The following is a 14938-nucleotide window of genomic DNA, read 5'->3' as shown; positions in this document are numbered from 1 at the left end:
AACAGCAAAAAGCTTTGTACATCTGACCATGGCAACAGCCACAGTTGTTGTTTTTCCAGCAATGTAAATATGTAATTGATGAAAAATTAATCTACAAGTTCAATTTTTTATTCAAGCAAATCAATACCGAATGGATCTGCACATCTAAGAATGTAAACTCACACACAGATACTAATCATGCAAGAAACTGTATCAGTGTGAAATGAGTCAAAACTATATCAATCAACAACTTTCACAAATTGGGTATGTTCTCTCCGGCCAGCAGCCTTCCTTTGAGCAAGTAAAAATACATAAAACAACTACGCATAGAACAGTTGGAAATTCAATATAAACCCAAAAACAAATAGGGAAAAGATAGCAAACTGAAATCGGATGTAAAATTAATCAGCATATGAGGTCCAGAATCAAATAGTTAAAAGCTGTAAGTATGTTAATTTGTCAAACCCATTTGAAATATGATCGAGAACGAGGAGCCATGTAATCTTAAGAATTTCCCCATCAAAGAACAATGCGAGAAAGATGAAACGCCGCATAAGAAAACCACCATTAGCGGGCATAAGGAAGATCAAATGCAAGCAACCAATGCAGCAAACCACAAGGCCATTAGTACCTAAGAAAGATCAAAGATAAAGGAAAAGGGGCACAACAAAACTACCTGGCACCACCATTAGCGGGCGGTGAAACAGAACCAACCTAGAAACTAACTCTAGCCATGAAGGTAAGTGACGATGATGAAGACGACAAAGACGAAGGAGACGAGATCCAAGGGACGCCGGACGGTCGGAGGTGGAGGAGACGCAGTCGCCAGTCACGCACTCGCGCGGAGTTGGAGCTAGATTTGATGGCTCCGCTGTTGTGCTAAGAAAAGGAGGTGACAGGGCGTGAGGGCTTGAGCGTATGTTGGGTGGGGTCGGCGATAGAGATGTCGAACATCTTGCCGAGCTCGCCAGACCTCTTGAAGTCGCCGCCAGTGTACAGAATGACGCCAGAGAGAGAGAGAGATAGTGGGTGAGGAAGAAGCAGACGTTGGGCAGGTAGAGAGAGAGAGAGAGAGAAGGTGATGAAGAAGAAGGCCTTGCGCAGGATTTCAATTTTTTTAGCTGATTTGAGGGTAAATTTGTAATTAAAGTAGAGGGTAAATTTGCCATTAGAGCATCATTGTCAACCGCATTGTCGGCCAAATTGGCCGTGTAGCATTATCCTTGTACGTAGTTCCTTAGCATGGCTGTACGTAGTTCCTTAGCATCGAAGTCGCTTCCTTTACTGTGTTATAATAATGCAAATAAATTACTTACCGACCGAGAGACGCAGACAGAAGGAGCCTCGACCAAGAGACGCAGAAGGAGGAGAGATGGGCGGAAACGAATCAGAGGAACCGTCAACCTCGACCGAGAGGAAGAATAAAGATGTGGCGGCAAGGGGAAGGAACCGGCGGCCTCGGCCAAGAGGAAGGAACCAATATTTGCCGGAAAGGGAGAGGGACCGGCCATTGGAATCGATCTTGGAACAACCTACTCGTGCGTCGGAGTTTGGCAGCGTGACCACGTAGAGATAATCCCGAACGAGCAAGGCAACCGGACGACGCAGTCTTGTGTCGCATTCACCCAGGCCGAACGTTTGATCAGCGCCACCGCCAAAAGCCAGGTCATCAGGAACCCCAGCAACACCGTCTACGGTAACGCACTCTGAAAAACTTATACATCTTTGTCTAACTTGAAAAACTTATACATCCATGTATTTTAGTACGCTCTAATTAATCCTAATTGTAGATCGTATGTCCGATCGGATCACCATTGCTTGACATCAATAAATAGCGAGTGTTTTGCAGATGAAAAGAGGTTGATCGGTAGGAGGTTCAGTGATCCCTCTGTCCAAAGAGATATCAAGTGGTGGGCCTTTAAGGTCATTTCTGGGCCCAACGATAGGCCTGTGATTGTTGTCAACTACAAGGGTGAGGAGAAGCAGTTTGAAGCTGAGGAGATAACCTCCATGGTACTCGTCAAGATGCGTGAGATTGCTGAGGCCTATCTTGGTTCCACTGTGAAGAATGCTGTGGTCACCGTGCCTGCATATTTCAACAATTCTCAAAGGCAGGCAACTAGGGATGCTGGTGTTATTGCTGGCCTGAATGTGATGCGTATTATCAACGAACCCAGTGCTGCTGCCATTGCTTGTGGTCTTGAGAAGAAGGCAACAAGTGTTGGAGGGAAGAATGTCCTGATCTTTGATCTTGGTGGTGGTACAATCGATGCCTCTCTACTGACCATTAATGAGGGTACTCTCTTTGAGGTGAAAGCCACTGCCGGAGACACCAATCTTGGAGGTGAAGATTTTGTCAATAGGATGGTGAAACACTTCGTTCGAGAGTTTAAGATCAAGCAGAAGAAGGACTTCCTGTGAGAGGGCCAAGAAGACTCTCTCATACACTGCCCAAACCGCCATTGAGATTGATTCCTTGTACGAGGGAATTGATTTCTACTCCACCATTACACGTGCCAGATTTGAGGAGCTCAACATGGATCTCTTTAGGAAGTGCATGGAACCAGTTGATAAGTGTCTGAGAGATGCTAAGATGGACAAGAGCAGTGTTCATGATGTTGTGCTTTTTGGTGATTCTACCAGGATCCCCAAGGTCCAGCAGCTTTTGCAAGACTTCTTCAATGGTAAGGAGCTCTGCAAGAGTATCAACCCTGATGAGGCTGTTGCTTATGGTGCTGCCGTTGAAGCTGCTATTTTGAGTGGTGAGGGCAATAAGAAGGTGGAGGACGTCTTGTTACTGGATGTCACCCCTCTCTCCCTTGGTTTGGAGACTGCTGGTGGTGTTATGACTGTGCTCATTCCCAGAAACACCACCATCCCTACCAAGAAAGAACATTTTTTCTCTACCACCTCCGACAACCAACCTGGCGTGTTGATTCAGGTCTATGAAGGTGAGAGAACAAGGACGAGATACAATAACTTGCTTGGCAAATTTGGGCTCTCCGGGATTCCACCAGCTCCAAGGGGTGTTCCTCAAATCACTGTACGCTTTGACATTGATGCCAATGGCATCCTTAATGTCTCTGCAGAAGATAAGACCACTGGGCAGAAGAATAAGATCACCATCACAAACGACTAGGGAAGGCTGTCAAAGGAGGAAATTGAGAAGATGGTTCAGGAAGAGGAGAAGTACAAGTCTGAAGTTGAAGAGCATAAGAAGAAGGTTGAAGCGAAGAATATCGATGAGAAGATTGGTGAAAAGATTCTTCCAGCTGACAAGAAGAAAATTGAAGATGCCGTTGAGCGGACCATCCAGTGGCTTGATTGCAAGCAGCTTGCTGAGGCAGATGAGTTTGAGGACAAGATGAAGGAACTTGAGAGCATCTGCAACCCGATCATTGCAAAGATGTACCAGGGTGCAGCTGGTGGTATGGTTGGTGGCATGGATGATGATGCTCCAGCTGCAGGTGGAAGTGGTGCTGGTCGTAAAATTGAGGATGTTGATTAGGATGCTTGTTGATTAGTTGCTTGGTTTCTTGTTAGATTTATGTTTTGATGACTTTGATGTTACTTTTATGAATTTTACTGGAAGTTGCACTCAGAACTTCTCAAACTTGCCTTTTGATCAAAGCCAAACGTCTACAGTAAAATTTGGCATTGTTAAGAGTTACCTGCCTAACTTGCCATTGTTAAGTGTTATTTGCTTTGGTTTTCTTCCTTTGTTTTTTGGGCTATCGGCGAAAACTTGAAGTCACTCTATGAGTAAGCTCTGGATAGACTCGCATACACGCACCACAATTTACAAATCATCTTTTGAAATTTGTTTTATTTTAATTTACTGTAATCTATATTTAAAATGAGTTTTACAGGCTAATGGTTAGCTGGTTGGATTATTGTTAAAGTGTGCTCGAAATTCACCCGGCCGGTATATATTGTTCTGCTGTTTGGTCTGGATTACTAGAATTTGATTTGATGGATCAATCGGTGTTTCGCCAGTTGAGATTAATATTTTTTATGATCCAAGATTTAACCAATACTTCTGATGTCATACCCACATTCTCTTTCATTTAATTTACTGCATGTGTGAACTGAATGTAGATTAACGTTAGCTGGCGTTCCTAAAAGCTAGCTTTGTGTCCAACTTTCATTGAAACCTTGCTGGATTATATGATGCAGGAAACGCCTTTTCAGTATGATAAATGATCTGCCAACAATATTTAAGGTTGTGGCGTGGCATGCAGGGACTGGCAAGCAACAAGCAAAGCGCAAATCATCTGTCTCAAATCATCATGGCCGCAACAAGTCCAAGTGAAACTCAGGAGGAGTAAAAAAACGTCCTCAGGGACGGTTCTACATCACTGGCATTATTATGATCATGATTGCTTGTAATCAGGTAATTAAGGAAACATCACTTAATTTAATTCTGTCTCTAGCCTATTGTATTATAACTTGATTAATTGGACTAGCTAGTTGACTCTAGCATAGTTTCTATTTAAATGTGAATATGAGATAAAGTAATTATTGTTTGTGATCATTCTTGTTATCTTGAAGGAACCTGCATCCTTCCAGACAAATGATCATCATGTGAAAGCGGGTCTCTTTTAGAGAGAGTCAGACCTTGTTAACTGAACAACGGGTTTTGTTTCCCAAAAAGCGGGGTCTTCTTATGTATTCATGGGTATTGGTACGTCGAGTGTGCGTTACAAATAGATGGGTGATAGTGTTGCATAAAGAGAATCAGCTCATCAGAGAGCATATTAAGTTTCTTGGAGAGGAAGACGACGAAATGGAGGAGGTCATGTCTATCGAAGATGAGGACTTTACCAAAGAGCGAGAGTTGGTCCCTTTTCACCACTACAACAAAAACAGGCATTAACGACAAAAAATTAGCGACGACATTAGTTTTGGTCGTTAATGTAGTACTATTAACGACTAAATATAAATCCCGTCGTTATAAAATAACTTTTAACGACAGGTAAAATAAGTCGTCGTTAATATACCATTTTCCCGTCGTTATTGACTAAAATTTTTAATTCTAACCTTGAAATAATAAAAAAAAATTTATTAAGATTTAAGTATTACTTATATAAATAATTTCAATATAATTATATTTTTTTGTAAATGTACAAATTATTATTTTACTAATTATCATAATCATAAATTATTATTATTCCATATTTTAGATTATTATTTTATTAGTTATCATAATCATAAATTATTTTATTTTTATCAATTAAATAATTAATAATTATTTTCATAAATTATTTTATTTTTATTAATTAAATAATTAATAATATTATTTGTATAAATTATTATTTTTTATTTAACAAATAAATATTAAAAAAAAAAAACCAAAAACGTGGGCTACTCCCGCCGTATCCCTCTCTCTCCCTCTCCCTCTCCCTCTCCCCTCCTCCTTCCCCAAATTGCCAAATCCCTAAATCTAACCCTAACTCACCCCCTATCTCTCTCTCTCTCTCTCTCTATCTGTGAAGTACTCCCGCAATCGACCTATTCGCCGTTGCCTCTGCCTTTGGTTGCTGCCGCTGCCTCCGCCTCCGGTTGCCGCCGCCTCCAGCTCGATCGGGCTTCGCCTCCGCGTCCACTGCTGCTAGATCCACCTCAAAGAAGGTATATGTATATATATATATATTCTGTGTGTGTATATGTAGTCTGCGTGTATATATATTCTGTGTGTATATGTATTATGTGTATATATGTATTCTGCGTATGTATATGTATTCTGTGTGTGTATATGTATTCTGTGTGAGTATATGTATATGTATATATATGTGTGTATGTATTACAGAGTTACATATTTGGAATATATGTGTGTATATGTATTACAGAGTATATGGTGATATATGTGTGTATATATATTCTGTGTGAGTATTTAAGTGATTCTTAGGTCCTGTTATATGCATCGGCGTTTACTTGTGGTGAAATGTGCATTGGATATTGAAGCCACTCATATTGTTAGACATTAGTTTGATATTAATATGTCAAAAAAATATTGTTAATAGATGAATATAATACAAGTATATCCATTAATGTGATAGGTATAAATGATAGAAAAGGTAGAACATGGTATCCTGCTATTGACGTATACAGTGGTTAAGATTCTAGAATTTTTTTAAGTTTACAGAATTGACCCATGGCTATAAGAAAATAAATTAAATTAAGACGGAAATTTTGCCCTTTTTGGTTATTTGGTAGGGACGATTTTTGATGAACTTTGATAATGCCAAACCCTTGATCTTGAAGATGAAAAACACTAAATTGTAGAAAAATTGTGAATTTGTTCAAGAAACCACATTTCAAGTTTTTTTTTCGTAAGGATTTTGAACTCTGTTAACTATTTTCTTTTAAACCAACCCCCACTCACTGAATAGGTTTTTGAACTCAAAGATATACTCCTTAACAGTCATTCTATTCTATTTGAGTGTGAAAATTTTCGTGTAGGTATACTCCTTGCTTTCATGTGCTCCCAAGGGCTAAGTCTTGGCTTGCCCTGTCATGCATTCAACTCTTTCACCGTTGAAGTGCAAGTCTCTTCATCTAAGTTTCACAAAAGCACTTTCATATTTTCACCCATCGGCATCCATTCAAAATACTAGTTAATTTCCTAATCCAAATAATCTTCAGCATGCTCCCCCATTCAATTCAAGGGCATGTGACAACTGCTCTTCCAATTTGCCTCCTGCCACGATTAGTAGGTATAACATAATAGAAGGAGTTTTCATCTCCTTGATTCCTAGTTCATCTTCCAGACCACCTTTCAGTATGTCCAAAGGATCATGATCACATTCCAAATTCTCCATACAGGTTCCAACAGTTTCTGTCGCTGTAAAGTTTTAATAATTCATGATAAAACTTCAATCATACATCATCTCAGCCAATTTTGTAAGTTGGGCTTGGTTTCCTCTTCCACGTACTCTACCATGCTCAACCATGGCTTAAAATTTAAAATTTTAATGCAGCCTTAAGTTCTCTTTCACTTTGATACCAACTTGACATAGTGTGGAAGTATAAGAGCCAAAAATAGCAAAACAGGAGCTAAAATCAAATAGAGAATAAAGCTGGAATGAGAATAACAGGGTTTAGAGTTTGTAAACCTCTTTGTGTTTTTTTTTACCAATTTCCATCACCAAATGGTATAAGGGGACCAAGCTTTGGAAGATGCCAATAGACCCTATCCACAGCTACAATATGGCAAATAAACTTCAATACGGACAATGACTGCACATATACAAGTCCATATATACACATATCTCTAGAAATCCCATGCTTGGCTTCTTCTTCGTTTATTGTTATGAATCTTTGCATCACTTTGAGCCAATGACTGGGTGCCACCTAGAGTTTCCCATCGCCACTTATCTAGGGCCATGTCCATGTGATCACATAAACCACACATGCCCCCCTGGAAATTATTGTTGCTGCTTTAAATTCTGATGCATCTAAGTTATTTATGATCTGTTTCATTCCTTCTCTTAATAAGCTACAGACAACTGCAAAACATAACATAAAAAGGTTAGGAGTTAAGCATTGTAGTTTTAGGTCTATTGATGACGAAAGTTTGTCAATGCATTTTCCATCTTATTAATTCCAGTTTCCATCTTATCTCCTGTCAATACCCATATTTTTATTCCATCTTAAGGGAAGAAATTTAGATATAATTATGTTTATGCCTTTTAAATTCTCTTTACCTTTTTTAAGTTTCAATTAATATATAGTCAACAATAATGCAATCCCAATATTTTACTTCATTGCATTTAATTAAGCTGACAATTTCTCTGTCAATTAAAAATATTATTATACTAACAATAATGGAGTTCTATTAGACATATTCCTCGCTCAATTATATATAGAGATTGGACCCAGGACTTCCGCTCTCATCATGTAACGCTTAGAAGTTGTATCTACTCTGCAATTCTTTATTGCTTCCATGTTTTGTAGAGCTTAATGCAAGGTCTGGTCTGATATGGTCTTGTCTTGTCTTGATAGGTTTGGGCTAATTTTAGGTTAGGGACAATTGCTTACTCTTAGCTTGCTGAATTCTATACATATACTTGCTTCAACTGCTATTTGCCAAAAGTTTTAACTTTTTGAATTATTAATATATATGTAAAGAATACTAATATAAGAGCTTTGTTTCTTTTAGGTTGGTTGATATATATATATATATATATATGTACATGAATACTGGTAGTGTTTTTATTCCATATTCTTGTGCTGGGTAATTTAATCTATCTCTAATACTATCAATTTTTGTTATATCTAGTACGATGGATAAGAATTGGATGCAATTGGATGATAGACTTTCTGACCAATATGTTAATGGAGTTGATAATTATTTGTGATACCAACATTGTTCGAGGTATGTATCCTGTGAGTGATAGGATTTAATCACTCCCTCCGGGTGGTGGGTAATCACCCATTTTTTTAAATTTTGAATGCTTAGTATTATATGTATCCTGTGAGTGATAGGATTTAATCACTCCCTCCGGGTGGTGGGTGATCACCCATTTTTTTAAATTTTGAATGCTTAGTATTATATGTATCCTGTGGGTGATAGGATTTAATCACTCCCTCCGGGTGGTGGGTGATCACCCATTATTTTTTATTATTAATGCTTAGTACTATATATATCCTGTGAGTGATAGGATTTAATCACTCCCTCCGGGTGGTGGGTGATCACCTATTTTTTAAAATTTTTAATGCTTAATACTATATGTATCTTGTGAGTGATAAGATTTAATATGTAACGACTCGTCTAGTGAGCCTTAGATGTTAATTATATTTTTATATAGTGTGTTGTATGTGGGTTTGTTAGATGCCAAAAGTAAGTTATGGGTGAATAAAAGGTTAAATGGCGCAAAATACTACGACGTGTACACATTGATGAGAAGAGAAATCAAGTGGGTCCAGTAGACATTGAGAGAGAGCAATGGAGAGATTTCATGCATTGGTTGAGCTCACCTGAGTTTCAGGTATACTACACTTGAAGGGTGTTTGCTTTATTATATTTGTATTTATAATATAATCCACTTATAATTGATGTAATCCACTTATAATTGAAAAAAGTTTCAAATTCTTCTTCATAAATCCTAACACAATCTACTCTATATTTAAGGGTTTTTATGTTTTGGTACATTTTAGTGATTGTATGTTATGTAGTTTGTGATGGAGACGTTTTGGGGTTTGTTAATTCTATTTCTAATATTTTATAAAAAAAACATGAACATTTCTTTGACTCTAATTTCATATATTTTTTTTTTGTAGGTCAATGAGATAACAAGACTTTAAAGGAAGCAACTGTTGTCTTGCAGTACATGAATAGTTTTATGACTATATATAGTGTTTTGTTGTACATTAGTTTTGAATAGTATATATGATTGTTAAAGTGTTATTTTTAGTTAAATATCTTTTTTGGTGTACATCTTTGAATAGTATATACAATTGTCAAAGTGTTATTTTTAGTTGAACATATTTTTTGGTGTAATTTGTTGGCAATTAACACTTATATATATACTACTTTTGATGTGTAAATCCTAATGGATAATGTTTACTTTGGTTTTATTTGAATGACATGTTTAATTTTATGAGTGTTATTCTAATTTGATATGGATAATGATATATAAGTTTGGTGGTTTATATCAAAACAAGATGTTTTTGTCATGACTAACAATTGTTTTCATACTATTAAAAAAAATAAAAAATAAAAAAATAAAAAAATATTTTTTTTTAACGATAGGAATCATACCGTCGCTAATTGTTCACATTATTAACGAGAGGAAATATTGTCGTTATTGGTTTGTGTTTTGATAACTAAAACTTATTTTTAACGATAGGAATCATATGGTCGCTAATTGTTAAGATTATTAACGACGGGAAATATTGTCGTTATTGGGTTATAATTTGGTAGTTAATAATTATTTTTAACGACGGGAATCATACGGTTGTTAATACAATTAACGACGGGTTTATCATTCTCGTCGTTAAAGACTTTTATCCTCGGAGGCAATAACGACGACCGACGACAGGAAAATTCCCGTCGTTACAACTTTTTAACGACCGGAAATCAACTTTCAACGACTGATTTTCCCGTCGTTAAAACCCGTTTTTCTTGTAGTGCACATAGAGCAAGAATTGTCTTCTTATATATGTTATGTTGCTTGTTGGAAATAAAAAGTTCAACATATTGGGGCACAAATGTAATTTTAAATGGGCAATATTATCTTAAAGTTTAACAAAAAAAAATGATCTATTTCAGTAATTTTGGATTATTGAGTAATAAATTGTCATGAATTTAATATGTAGAGACCAAACTAGTATTTCTAAATTAATGAAGAGACTAATTTGAAAATATTAATTCTGTTAACTGTTGGAAAAACAGTTATCAAATTGGTAATTGCAAATAAAAGGGTCATGGTCCCCATTTTTGCACGTGAATCTTTTCCCAGCATCCCTATCAATAGAGAATTCAAGAGAAAATTACGTGTTAAAATTGGAAGATGAAATACCCGTTCAATTAGCACAACAACAATGGATTTACAGGCATGTTTATGTTGTTCTTGTTCTTCATTTTTTCTCTTTAAATCAAGATAGGAGATCCAAATAATGTCAGGATTATTATACTTGAATGCACCAGTTTTAGTAAATTTCCTACATTGCTTAGAGACGAACAGGTATTCTATCCCAAACAGGATGTCTCGTTTTCCAACAAGCAGTTGTTAACAGAGTGGGATGTCTCTCTTCACGAACAACAGGTATTGGTTACCAGACAAGAGTTTGCTACCTTCTCCGACGTGTTGATCAAGGTCTATGAAGGCGAGGAACGGCGGGCGAGAGGCAATAACTTACTCGCGGAATTTCAACTCTCTGGGATTCCACGGTCTTCACGAGATCCACGGGATGTTCCTAGTATCACAGTGTGCTTTGACGTTGATGCTGATGGCATCCTTAATGTCTCTGCAGCTGGGGAGGAGAATGCGATCACCATCACCAAAGGCCAGGCCGGAGGGCTCTCCAAGGCGAAAATCCAGAACATGGTTCGGGAAGCAGAGAAGTACAAGTCGGAAGACCAAGAGCTTGAGAAGAAGGTTGAAACAAAGAATACATTAGAGAACTGTGCGTATAACAAGAGAAATACAGCCAGGGAAATCGAAGATGCCATTGAGCAGATGACCCAGTGGTTGGATGACAGCCAGCTTGCTAAGGCGGATGAATTTGAGCGCAAAATGAGGGAACTCATCACGAGCATCTGCAACTCGATCATTAATGAGATCACCACCATGAACGACATGGGGAGGCTGCTTTCAAGGGAGGAAATGGAGTTTGAGAGAGAAGAAGACCCAAGCGAAGAATGCCTTAGAGAAGTATGCGTATAACACGAGGAATGTAGTAAAGGAAATTGAAGGTGCCATTGATCAGCAGACCATCCAGTGGCTGAATGGCAACCAGCTTGCTGAGGCAGATGAGTTTGAGGACAAGATGACGGAGCTTGAGGGCATCCGTAACTCGATCATTGCAAAGCTGCTGCAGGGTGCAATTGCTGATATAGACATGGGTGGTGCCATGGCTGATGTCCGATGATAGTGCAGCTGCAAGTGGAAACAAGCGAGTTGATTAAGTAAGCAAACAGAAGTGTGTTCGTATGTTTGCGCATGTCGAGGTGTGCTCTAGGATTGGACAGTAAATTCTTCAATGCTTGGATACCTAGAATGTTTCAGGTAGAGGGTGTGGGGGGTACGGATTGATTGGTCTGAATCATTTTTAACACGTTAAATTGTTAGTGTGATTTTTCAATCAAAAGTCTGATTTGTTGCGGTTTAACACGATTTGTAATGCTACTTAAAATCACAAAAAATGATATTTAAAAATAGTAAATAAAGACACACATATTAGTAAATAAAGACAATTAAAGATAAATAAATAAGAGCAAAAAATAAAAATAAAATAGTATAAAAAATAAATAGAAGGAGTTGCCGATTATTAGATTTTTATAATAATAAATTTTTTATAATTTTTTTTATTATTTTCTTGGGTGGCTCGATTTAAAACGGAATTGTCAATTGTCTAAACTGCGCGGTTTGAACATGATCTAAATCGTTTTCGATTGCCAAAAAAAAATCGATCGGTTTGGTCTGGTTTGATTCGATCTTGCCAATTTTTGCAATGTACCGATTTTTTTGAACACCCCTAATTTCAGATAATCGGATGGTACTATTTGTAGCAGTGACAATTTAGTAAACAGTAGAAAATCCGATGATACTATTGTTCAATGCTAGCATGTTTCTGTAAAATAATAGTTTATTTTGTCCACAATGATTCATTAAGTTAAAAATCAAAAAGCAAAATCCCAGTATCAACAGTAATTCAAAAAAGTAATTTTTTAAATATAAAGACCAAACTTAGTCAATCACAGTGAACTATGATCTCAGTCATTTTAATGAATTTATAATCGTTTGTTACTTTCTTAATAGCAAGCAATTAATTTGCATTAGAACACAGTAAAGGTTTTGAATGTCGTACGAACGGAACTTCGATGCTAAGGAACTACGTACAATAGAGGTGTCGAATCATTCCCCCCCCCCGCCCCCACCAATTATTAAGCTCTCTTCCTGCCCTTGGAGGTGTTGACTCTGCCACTACAAGTCACACTACAAGTCAAGCAACTGCGACCGAAAGGAAGAAAGAAGAGATGGCGGGAAACAGAGAGGGCCACCGGCGATCGGAATCGATCTCGGCACGACACACTGTTGCGTCGGAGTTTGGCGGCAAAACCACGTAGAGATCATCCCGAACGACCAAGGCAACCGGACGACGCCGTCTTGTGTCGCTTTCACCGATTACGGACGCTTGATCGGCGAAGCCGCCAAGGACCACACTAACATCGTCTTCGGTAACGCACTCTGAACTGAGACAGTACTTCTGTGTTTATGGCTGATGGAAAAGACTGGTACATTAGGGTTAATTTGATTTCTTCGTATGTGGTACTAGAAGCACCAGACGATAGTATTAACCTTTTGCGTTAGCTATGTTGAATTAAGTTAGTTAATTGTTGGTTCTGTTTCTTAGCTCGCTGTAGGGATGAGCAAGCTGGTTTTGGAGAGAATATGAAAAGTTCTCGAAATATTCATCTTTATTGCTATTATTATTCTTATTTTTATGTTTGATATGGTCCAATATTTAACGTCACAAGAGTCTGTTTGTCAATTTCTGATTTTTTATGTTTGTTTTTTTTGACATCAATAAATGATAAGCGTTTTGCAGATGCAAAGAGGTTGATCGGGAGGAGGTTTGGTGATCCCTCTGTACAGAGTGATATGAAGCTGTGGCCCTTCAACGTTATTGATGGACCTGGTGATAAACCCAGGATTGTTGTCAATTACAGGGGTAAGAAGCAGCAATTTGCAGCTGAGGAGATCTCTTCCATGTTACTCATCAAGATGCGAGACATTGCTGAGGCCTACCTTGGTTTGACTGTGAAGAATGCTGTGGTTACTGTCCCTGCCTACTTCAATGATTCTCAAAGGCAGGCAACTAAGGATGCTGGTGTTATTGCCGGCCTGAATGTAATGCGTATCATCAATGAACCCACAGCTGCTGCCATTGCTTATGGTCTCGACAAGAAGGCAACTATTGTTGGAGAGAAGAACGTCCTAATCTTCGATTTTGGAGGCGGTACATTTGACGTCTCTGTGGTGACCATTGAAGAGGGTATCTTCGAGGTGAAAGCCACTGCTGGAGATACCCATCTTGGAGGTGAAGATTTTGACAATAGGATGGTGGAGCACTTTGTTGAGGAGTTCAAAAGGAAGCACAAGAAGGACATTAGCGACAGCCCCCGAGCATTGAGGAGGTTGAGGACTTCCTGTGAGAGGGCCAAGAAGACTCTCTCATCCACTGTCAAGACCACCATTGAGATTGATTCCTTCTATGAGGGTATCGATTTCTACTCGGCAATTACTCGAGCTAAATTTGAGGAGCTCAACATGGATCTCTTCAGGCGGTGTATGGTAGCAGTTGAGAAGTGCCTGAGAGATGCTAAGATGGACAAGAGCAGTGTTCACGATGTTGTGCCTGTTGGTGGATCCACCAGGATTCCCAAGGTCCAGGAGCTTTTGCAGGACCTATTCGGGGCAAGGAGCTCTGCAAGAGTATCAATACCGATGAGGCTGTTGCTCGCGGTGCTTCTGTTCATGCTGCTATTTTGAGTGGCAATGGCAATGAGAAGGTTTGGGACCCCTTGCTACTGGATGTCACCCCTTTGTCCCTTGGTATGGAGACTGCTAGTGGTTCTATGTCTGTGTTCATTCCCAGGAACACCATCATCCCCTCTAAGAAAGTGTTAGACTTTCCTATGTCCGACGACAACCGATCTCTTTTGATTCGGGTCTACGAAGGGGAGGAAATGAGGGCCAGAGCCAATAACTTGCTTGGCAAATTTGAGCTCTCTTTACTTTCTTATGCTCCTCAGATCACGGTATCCTTTGACATCGATGCCGATGGCATCCTTGATGTCTCTGCAGAAGTCCAGAGCAGTAGCGCCGAGCAGAAGAATAGGATCACCGTCACGAATGACAAAGGAAGGCTCTCAAAGAAGGAAATCCAGAGAATGGTTCAGAAAGCAGGGAAGTACAAGTCTGAAGACCAAGAGCTTGAGAAGATGGCTGAAGCGAAGAACACCTTGGAGCGCTATGCATATAACTTGAGAATACTCTAAAGGATGAGAAGATTGGTGAAAGGTTTTTTCCAGGTGACAAGGAGAAGATTGAAGATGCCATTGAGCAGATCATCCAGTGGCTCGATGGCAACCCGCTTGCTGAGGCAAATGAGTTCGAGGAAAAGATGAGGAAGTCGAGAGGATGGTTCAGGAAGCAGAGCAGTACAAGTTTGAAGACCAAGAGCTTAAGAAAGATGGTTGAAGCGAAGAAAGCCTTGAAGAAGTATGCAT

At 38.7% G+C, this 14938-nt stretch overlaps 1 long non-coding RNA gene and 2 pseudogenes across 1 annotated transcript; all 3 read left to right on the top strand.

Moving 5' to 3' along the window:
* LOC127791091 (heat shock cognate 70 kDa protein 2-like) overlaps nucleotides 1-14840 on the top strand; it is a 28826-nt pseudogene extending 13986 nt beyond the window's left edge.
* On the top strand, nucleotides 713-3659 carry LOC127790069 (heat shock cognate 70 kDa protein 2-like; annotated as a pseudogene).
* On the top strand, nucleotides 5364-8876 carry LOC127791099 (uncharacterized). Its single transcript, XR_008020859.1, has 3 exons — nucleotides 5364-5610; nucleotides 8261-8356; nucleotides 8813-8876. It is a non-coding gene; the product is annotated as an uncharacterized LOC127791099 (long non-coding RNA).
* Nucleotides 14841-14938: the final 98 nt, after the last annotated feature.

This window comes from Diospyros lotus, chromosome 14 (genome assembly GCF_014633365.1).
Source record: "Diospyros lotus cultivar Yz01 chromosome 14, ASM1463336v1, whole genome shotgun sequence".
NCBI classification, from domain to species: Eukaryota; Viridiplantae; Streptophyta; class Magnoliopsida; order Ericales; family Ebenaceae; genus Diospyros; species Diospyros lotus.
Note: the sequence above shows the minus strand (reverse complement) of the source record. Positions and strands in the feature narration are given on the sequence as shown.